The 10,579-nt window shown below is 35.0% G+C and overlaps 1 long non-coding RNA gene across 1 annotated transcript; it reads right to left on the bottom strand.

The window, feature by feature from the left end:
* Window positions 1–3,569: 3,569 nt before the first annotated feature.
* On the bottom strand, window positions 3,570–9,069 carry LOC132642583 (uncharacterized). The gene is made up of 3 exons (XR_009583254.1): window positions 8,949–9,069; window positions 3,794–3,961; window positions 3,570–3,699 (listed from the first exon to the last, which is right to left on the bottom strand). It is a non-coding gene; the product is annotated as an uncharacterized LOC132642583 (long non-coding RNA).
* Between the last annotated feature and the right edge of the window lie 1,510 nt (window positions 9,070–10,579).

Raw genomic sequence — 10,579 nt, 5'->3', positions numbered from 1 at the left:
GCTTAGAGTTGAGAAACTTGAAAATATCGACGAAGTTTTGGGCTTGTCTGGAGTTGTTAGCCTGTCGCACTGCTTTATGAGTTTTCAACATTGAGAGTTTCTTGGTCGGAATACAAGAGTTTTATGAAATGTCGAGAAATACAATCTGAATAAGGAAAGAATAACAATATGGACAAAAGTAAATCCAGGAATCTTCTAACTAAACTCCTAACATAATAAAGCAACAAAGCTTCTCAGATTCGAGATAAGGTCATAAATCTTCTCCTTGTCGTATAGACGAGATTAAATAAAAAATAAATAACACTTAATACGATCAATTAATAGTTCACATGATGTTGCAGCAATATTGTTTGGAGATCTATAAATTAATTATGAATTGGAACTCGTTGATATCCCAAATCATGATAAGAACTTGTGAAATGGATTTACAGTTATCACTTCTATGTGAAATTTGGATCTCATTAAAGGAACATGTCAAGGCACCAGGACAAAAAATTTAAGTTATATAGGCTGATGTCCAAGCTGAAGTCCTTTATCACCACATATTGTATCCTCTTGATCCTACATATATGAAATCATGTGGTACAATTCAGGATGCTACATGGTAGGACACACATGACAAATGGGAAGGACAACAAAGACTGGTGTAGCAATTGGACTGAAGAATGTGCAGGATCAACTTGCTGGTTTGCAGAGATAGTAACTGGGAAGAAATACAAGGAAACCACCAGATGTCATAGGGTATCACAACAACAGAAAAGGCCATATATGCAAAAATCAGATTTTGCAGAGGATATTTGGCATTTCACCACTTCACTGAACCATTTTTTTGGTCATTTCATGATCAAAATCTGGTCTTTACACTTAATTATGATGCCTCAAAGCAACACAAGGCTTAAGACAAGTTCTCAATCAACACAAAAGGTCTCAAATAGCACTAATAGGGGCATAACACTCACTCAGGCCAAGAGATAAGCTCAAAGTAGGACCAAATTCATACACTTAGCACACAAGCATATATATAAGTTTAGGATGACAGACAGTATTCAGGGTCAGTTTTTAAAGAACTTAGACGCCTCAAGATTTCACATATAGAATATGACACTTTTTTTTACTCAAATCAACATATTAGGCCTGGTTTCATGCTCAAACAGATACACAGGAGCAAATAGGTGCCAAGAAACTCAAGTTACACAATGATAGCAGGAAGAGAAGTATAGACATCAACTTAGCTTTTTAGCTTTGCTTTAGCCTTTTCTGATCATCCTAATTAGCCTAGGTGAACAAGATACACAAGGGAGATTTTAAACAGTAAAATAGGCACAAAGAACAAACTATAGCAAGTACTACCAGAATCGTCTAAACAAGTAAACCCAAATGAAGAAACCAGTCACATGATTCACAAAAAAGCAAAGCAGGTCCAACAGCATACCAATCACCCCATTCCCCTCTCATTCACAATTTTAGTGTCAAAAACAACAAGTTTCAAATTCTAGTACCTCTTCTTTTAACAGTTTGCAAGTCAATTCCAAGTGCACATAAAGAGTGAACCAATCTAAAGTTTAATGAACAAGCCACAACCTCTTTCAAGCTCTTTCATTAAACAAGTAACCAAGTTACAGCCTCAAAATTCATTTGACTAGGCTAAGAATTACAACATCAAAATAGCACAGGAAATTCATTAATGACAAGCTCTTTTCTTTCCAAAATAGCACAGGAAATTCAAATCACATCCTGCTAGGTGTAAACAAGAACAATAAACATCCAGGACCATTTTTTAGACCAGGTTTTCACTCAAGGGGTATATCAAAGCCCTTTTAAACTAGTTTGCAGGCAATGAACACATAGAAAGCAAAAAGGCAAGTTCTCAAATCCACTTTTCGAATTTTAAAAACAGTCATAAGAGGCTAGCAAGAGGTCAAACAAGCAAGACACAAACAAACATTTTGGAAAAACCATTTTTCATCTCAGTTTTGCCTTAAAATAGGAATCACAACATGACTAGTACCAAACGGGGGACAGGATATCAAGATTTCAATTCTTGATACAAAACAGAAGTTTAGTAAAAGCAGTGTTTAAGCCACAACAAGTTATGAACATCATTTGAAACCATTTTAAACAGAAATTCCTTTACACCAACAAGCAAACACACAATGATTCATGTCTTAACCTCAAACAACCAAACAATACACCTCAAACTTCAAGGGACCAATGGAACAGTAACTTCAATCATAAACAGATTCCCTTTTTGTCATCTTAAAACCATTTCAAGACATCAAATCCTTTAAAACATCAAGACACCACTAACAAACATCTCAAAACCTTGAAACAACTTAAACATCTCAGAGCCAAAAGAGAATTCTGTAAAACAGTAATCATGAACACAATATAGATTTATTTGGCTCAAACATCCACTTTCAAAGTTCTAAAATATATTAAACAACATCATAAAACACTCAAACAAACTCCATATTCATATTTCACACATCAAAGTAGTTTCAAAAGCTAAATGGCATAATATGATTTAATATGGACAAAAACTCATTCTGTCGCTGGTGTGCTGAGTCTGCTAAGATACAGGAAAATTTGCACAAAGGCTGCTCTTTTCATGTGCAGATGGTTCAGGGTAAATATTGGCAATTTGGCTATATTGGTTGCAAATAGTTCGTGTAAACCAGTAACTAATCCCAAAACGAAAGTACTAAAAAAACTCATTGCAAAAATTAACCCAAAATTATAACCATTCTGCAGATCGTTAAGTTACAAAAGAAACTTACATTAATGCTCTTAGACTTGGGATCAGCAAAGCTGTCATCCTTTATTTTGTGCAGCTTCTTAAAGACATCCCATGAATTTGCAGGACGACGTAGGTCTATTGCCTGGAAAATATAGTTTAATATTGAAGTACAAGATAAGGTTAGAGAATTACTCTACTAAAAATTTGAATTTGATACCAATTTTATAGTATGCTCCACTGTTGATTTAGAACCACCAGTATGCTTGCTTGGACCAGTGCCTGGACCACCGGTCTCACTGTGTCGATTTTGAGTGGCGATACGAGATTTTTCCAGCCACTTGTCAGAGGCCCAATATGTCTTCCAGCTTTCCCATACATCTTCTGGAACAAAAGTAGGTCTGGGACGTTTTCGCCAATGATGTAATTTCTTAGAGTATAAGGTGGATGCCACTTTACCCCAGGTGTGTTCGATTACGGTAGTCTCAGAAGGTTCCACTGATATAATTTCTGGAAAAAAATTCGATCAGTGACATAAACACCATTTTTTTGAAGAAAAACAAGGCAGGGTAGATTCTAATAAGCCTTAAAAAACAGAAATTAGGCGAGGGATGAAGTTAATCACATATTCGACAGATTTAATCTTCACGAACTAGTAATTTTCCCTTTAATCAAAACAAGTAACTTTTTCCCTGATCAGAACAGTGACCTTTTTCTCTAAAAAAAAATAGTAACTTTTTTCTCTAATCAAAATAGTAACTTTTTTTCTCTAAAAAATAGTAACTTTTTTCTATAAGTTTTTATATATAAGTTTTTAATGTAGCGAAATAATTACCACAAATTCATGCCAATAGAATTTACGAGTGGATTCACTAACATCCTTCCATGACTAACCAGTAGCATCTTGTCGTTCCTTGAATGTTTCTGTGATGCTCTTCGAAATAGAATGACCATTAGGAACAAACCTGAAAAAAAATTGACAACAAATAAATAACACATTTCTTGATATTTATATTTTTAAAAACCTAAAACCATTTATACAAAAACAATTTTTCTTACTTTTCTCCTACAACTGAGATGACCAACCGACTAGATGTCGATGAGCCGCTAGTAGACCCAATAGAGATATCTGGAGTAATTGGAGTAGTAGGAGTACAAGGAACACCGGCAACTGATGATGGCGAATCACTCATAATCTTAAGTGTCAATTACCTATGCCTTGCACAACTTTGAATAAAAACAAAACTAATGAAATAATTCAGAACATGATAAAGTTTAACAACTGCAGCAACAAAGTTCTTGGAAAATAAAGCAACTAGCTTTCAAATTATATTAGTTCATTTTGTAGATACAAAATATTAGATGTCCAACACAAATTACAAGATATAAGGACATAATAAAAAAAGTGAAAACTGCTTATAACGTACGATTACTTAAAGTTAAAACAATCTGAATTTTCTACAGTAACATTAGCTTGACTTACTGACCAAATTCATTAAAAGGTACATTCAAAATCAGACTCATTAAAACACACAAACTTTTAGTCACTTTCTCCTTCCTCTCCTTCCTCCTCCTCCTCCTCCTCTTCATCTTCATCCTCATCCTCATCCTCATCCTCATCCTCATCCTTCTCCTCGTGCTCGTCCTCGTCCTCGTCCTCTTCATCCTCCTCCATGTCAACGAGCACACGATTTGGATCATTCAGTGTTTGAAGTGTTTCATTTGCATTACAATCAATTTCATGCACTTAACTATCATCCTCTTGAAAAGCTGGATCGCTCAATGTATGAGATTGCTCTGCTATGTTTGGAACATCTACAACTGAGCGTGCCTTTATCTTGCAAACAGCCAACCATTCATTCCCTGTCCTCTTTAGAGTAGGATATGTTTCAAGATACACCTGGGTAGCTTGCACAACCATAATAAATGGTTCATATTTGTTAAAGGTCCTTCTCCTGTTAACATCAACAAGGTTATATTGTGGATGTACTCTTGTACCATGTTTTGGTGTTGGATCAAACCAAGAACATTTAAATAACACGGTTCGCTTAAATGGTAATGCAGGATACTCTAACTGCAAAATCTCTACCAATCGACCATAGTAATCCATATCATCTGCACTGTGGCTAGAGCCCTTGATACATACACCACTATTCATTGTAGATCTACTTGAACCGTATTCTTCAGTGTGAAACTTGTAACCATTTACGACATATCCATTAAAGGGTTGAACCTTATGCAATGGCCCTTCTGCAAGATCCTTCATGATTTGATTGCTGATGCCGGATGAAGGATCACGTGCCTATTGACATTATAAGTAATTAAGCATGCATATATATTATATTTTATGGACAAAAAAGAATAATGTAAACCTATTAATACTTACATATCTCTCAAACCAAGATGCAAACTCTGTTTCAAGTTTAGTATCAATCTCTCTATCTTGAATGTATGGTTGAATTTGTCTCAAGTTATCTTCATAATTTCTGAAGAAAGAAAGCTAATTTGATTTAACAATATCAAGTGTAAGTGATATTGATATTTGAATCATGATTAACTTACTTTATATATGGTTTCACTTCATCACAATTCAACAGAATATATGTGCGAGCTGCATGATATTCTTTATCATCTAACCTCCTTTTTTTCTTCTTACCAAAACCCTTACCAGCATGCTTGAAAATAGAAAGCATTCCAAGATGGCCCTCTCCCACCCCACCATCATCCGAATTTCGTGGCACTTTCCTATGCCTTGTCGAAATGTGTGACTCAAAATAGTGCGCACAAAACGATGATGCTTCTTCAACCAGACATGCATTGCAGATAGAACCTTCGACTCTATTCTTATTTTTGACATTATTCTTCAACCTTCGGAGATTCCTTCATACATTAAATAAGTATGTCAAATATGATATTTGGGTTCATTTACATATCTTATAATATATAATTAATTTGATTTACCTCTCATACGGATACATCCATCGGTATTGAACTGGGCCAGCTAAACGTGCTTCGTAAGCTAAATGGATAGGAAGATGTTCCATAGAATCCCAGAAGCTAGGAGGAAAAATACGCTCAAGCTTATTCAAGATGAGAGGAATATTTCTTTCTAATTGTCCCATTTGTTCCTCTGTTATTGTAGTAGAGGTGAGATCTTTAAAGAAAAGACTCAACTCTGCCAATGGTTGCCACACATTTTGTGGAAGCAGTTCTCGAAATGCAATAGGTAGTAGGCGTTGCATAAACACATGACAATCATGACTCTTCATACCAAATAGTTTCAGCTCGTTCATGTCAACACATCTTCCCATGTTAGACACATAACCATCAGGAAATCTCAACTCTTGCAACCACTTACAAAGCACTTCTTTTGCATTATCGTCTAACATATAACAAGCTTTTGGATACTTTTTGTTACTTTCATCCTGATGTTACTCTGGACGATGGCAAAGTAATTTCAAATCTGCTCTAGATTTTGCATTGTCCTTTGTTTTCCCCTTGACATTCATCAAGGTGTTAAAAATGTTATCGAACACATTCTTTTCTATGTGCATCACATCAAGGTTATGCCTAATAAGATTTGTCTTCCAGTAAGGCAAGTCCCAAAATATACTTCTTTTCTTCCAACCACAACCACTATTCTTTGAGATTCTTGCATTTATCGCATCAGAACCAAGTTCTGTGACTTTCATCAGCCCCAAATCTTCAATCTCCCTAAGTATTTGTAAACCCGATTGTTCAGTTGATACAACTTTATGTACAGTTTGGCCCTTCTTGAACCATTTTTTGTTCCTTCGCCACGGATGATCCGATGGTAAGAACTTTCTATGATTGTCAAACCATGAGACCTTTCTACCATTGGGTAGTGAAAAAGCATCTGAGTCTTCCTTGCAATAAGGACAAGCTAATTTTCCTATTGTACTCCAACCCGACAACATTGAGTACGCTGGAAAATCACTTATTGTCCATATCAATGCAACTTTCATTTGAAAATTATTCTTACTTGAAACATCATATGTTTGGACTCCCTCCTCCCATAATTCTTTTAACTCATGAATGAGGGGTTGCAAGAAGACATCAACTTTTTGTTTTGGGTTTTTTGGACCAGGAATAATCACAGATAAAAACATGTAATCATCCTTCATGCACATCCAGGGTGGCAAATTATATGGCGTAACTATCACAGGCCAAGAAGAATATGGTCTGCCTGATTGACCAAACGGTTGAAACCCATCAGTAGACAAACCCAATCTAACATTTCTTACTTCGGATGCAAAACATGGATATGCCTGATCAAAATGCTTCCAAGAAGGAGCGTCTGAGGGATGACGCATGACACCATCCCTTTCATGCTCAGAATGCCATCTCATATGCTTTGCAGTAGCATTAGATGCATACAACCTTTGCAGACGCGGAGTCAAAGGAAAATAAGACATCTGCTTATAAGGAATATTAGTCTGCTGCTTGGAACGTCGATGTTTTGATCTCTTGAATCGAGGGTGAGCACAAAACTTGCAATTGACAAGTTCACTATCTTCACACCAATAAATCATACAACTATTTTTGCAACAGTCAATCTTCTCTACCGGTAAACCCAATCCTCGCATTAGCTTTTTGGTAATATAGAAGCTATCTGTCATTATGTTGTCAATTGGCATCAATTCTGATAGAAATTGACATAACTCATCATACAACCTTTCAGAAAAATGATGTTCTGCCTTTAGATTCAATAAACGAGCAACGACAGATAATTGTGAATGTCTGTGTGGGTTTCCCACCCAAATTTCCTGTTCTGACGCTTTGAGCATATCATAAAGATGTTGTGCTGTTGGATTTGGGTCTTCTTCCAAGTTTCCATCATAAGAAGGCCCAACAACATCAAAAATCATAGACCGAAATGCATTATCAGACTGAGAATTCACAGTTTCACCCAAAGCTTCTCCTAGATGATCATTAAGCACGCTTGGATATGGATAACTTTCTCCATGGTGATACCAACAGTAATAACCCGGTACAAATCCGAAAGTCCCAAGATGTGACATGACTGTAAACTCATCCAAAATGTTTTTATTGCGACACTTACGATGATTACAAGGACATCTTAACTTTCCACCATCCATGAATTGTGGATGTCTTTTAGCAAATGCAACGAAGTCCTCAACCCCATCAATAAACCTAGGATTTATAAATCCATCTTCCAATATTCTATCATACATCCACTCACGATTAGAATTATTCATATTGTGTTGTCTGACACAAAGACAAATACATGTTAGAGCTTAAATGATGATAAGTTGTTTCTAGACGAAAAGGAAAATAATTTCACAAGATCCAAATATAATAAGAAAAGTCACAAGTTTTCTATTTAAATGAAAGCACTTTCAACGATTATATGTGTTAGCATGCAATAAAAGTTCCAACCAAAGAAAAAATACAAGGCCAATATGGAAATAAGGATTACCATTCACTATATAAATACGAAAAATACTTGAAATTGCGTACTTTTTTTTTTTTTATCTTTTCACTAGGAATATGCTTGACTTTTGCTTAAATGTTGAAGAACCTGATCCAAAAAAAGAGAATAATAAAACCAAACATAATGGAAATAAGCATAGTGCATCCATACCACAATATTCACAAAATTGCAGTCTTTTCCAGACATTAAAAAAAAACGCAGAAAAGGAATTCAACAGAAGTTTAACAATAAAGCAAAATGAGAACTGAGAAGACTGCGTATAATGGAAACCAATATAATGCATTCATACCAGAAAATATGAATAAAGTACAACCCATTTTCTACTCACACCACATAAACATCAAAATAATTGCAGTAAATGAGTTGAACATCTGTTGATAAACTAAATATCAACAAAACTAAGCACAAACCCAACAAGCATTAGCTAAAGAACAAAAATGGTAGAAACCCAAGTGAATAAAACACTAAAGAATGAACCAAAAAGCTTAAAAATTACTTCAAACTCACTTCAGTAAAGGACCCAATTTAATAGTTTGATCAAGACCAAAGACCAATTTTAGCCTAAATCAGAGTTTTTTTAACTTAGATTAGAGGAGCTAACAACAAAACCCAAAAATTATTCACTTTAGAAAACTTATTCAAGAAGAATGGAGACAAATTGGAGCAAGAGTTAAAAGACCCAAAAGTTATTCATTATAGATGAACTAAACGGATGAAGTGAACAGAGAAAATACAAACCTGTGATGTCTAGACGTGTTGAAAATTCGTCATTGTTGCTTTGAAAGAGAAAATCACCATTGTTGTTTTGAAGGAGAAAAATAAATTCCTTTTTAGAGAGTTCTGCGGAAGTGAGAGAAAAATAAAAGACTATCCATGTACGATAAAGGGGTTTGGGGTGGGAAAAACAAATATATTGCGGGAAAATTAAAAAGTTGACCAAATTTTTCTTAAATTGTATGTCAAAAACTAATTGTGACCGAAAATATTGTCACAAAGTTAAGGATTTACTATTTTACGGAAAAGGGCCAAAATTACCCCTGAACTTTGGGAAATAGTTCATTCATACTCTTCGTTATACTTTAGGGTCAATTATACCCTTACCGTTATACTATGGGGTCAATTATACCCTTATGTCTAAGAGCTGACACGTGGCATCATCCCAACCCTTCAAATAATTTTTTACCCACTAAAATAACCCAACTCGACCTGACCCGAATTTGTTTTTCCAACCAAAGTGATACGGACCCAACCCATTACCCCTTAGTTGGAAAAACAAATTCGGGTCGGGTCGGGTTATTTTAGTGGGTAAAAAATTATTTGAGGGGAAAAATAATTTTGAAGGGCTAGAATGATGCCACGTGGCAACTGTTAGACATAAGGGTATAATTGACCCCATAGTATAACTGTAAGAGTATAATTGATCCTAAAGTATAACGAAGGGTATGAATGAACTATTTCCCAAAGTTCAAGGGTAATTTTGGCCCTTTTCTGACTATTTTATTATATTTTTACATTTTGTGACGGAAAGAACAATCTGTCACAAATTTAGTGATGGACTTGTGACAACATGTTGTCACATATTTTCATTTCTATAACTTTGTGACGGAAATTTTTTTGTCACAAAAATTATATTAAATATTTTTTACAATTCCGTCACAAATCCATCACTATCAGAATTTTTATAGAAAAACAAAAAAAAATTAAAAATTTCGTCTAGATGAGGTTAATTTGTCACAAATCCGTCAAAATTCCGTGACAATTTGTGACGGACTCATCCGTCTCAAAAATTCCGTCACAATTTTGACATTTTCTTGTAGTGCATGTATACCAATGGATTATCTCCTGCTACTCTGATAACATTTGCCCCAACTTTTCCAAAATTCATAGCAGCACATGAATTCTTTCCTGCAAAACATATATTAAGATGGACTCTTATTTCGGCACTTGCAAAATACTAAGCCTAGTTTATTTTGCTTTGATGATCACTTAATTAAAAGCCAAAAATATATATGAAATGTACTTATTTCAGAACTTGCTAAATATATACTCTTTAATACTAATGGTGCTCTTCAACCAACAATACGACATACTCTTGATGCGATGAAACTAAAGTCACCTTTTGCCAGAGTAATTTCTTTGCATTTGCTAACTTCTCCAGGAAAAAAAGTGAGCTCCTTTTGCTGGAATATAACAGTAACAAAATGAGTTTCAGTAAGAATCATGATTAGCCTAAATGCTTTGCGTCACGGATTTAGCACGTACATAACTTTTCTGGAAGAGAATATTGAGATTAGAAAAGAAGTTAATCTCACTACTGAACATATCGGCAGACGGATGTGCACGCAATAGATTATTCATGAGACGATGTG

Source organism: Lycium barbarum, chromosome 5 (genome assembly GCF_019175385.1).
Source record: "Lycium barbarum isolate Lr01 chromosome 5, ASM1917538v2, whole genome shotgun sequence".
In the NCBI taxonomy this organism is placed as follows: Eukaryota; Viridiplantae; Streptophyta; class Magnoliopsida; order Solanales; family Solanaceae; genus Lycium; species Lycium barbarum.
This window is presented reverse-complemented; position numbering and strand designations above follow the sequence as displayed.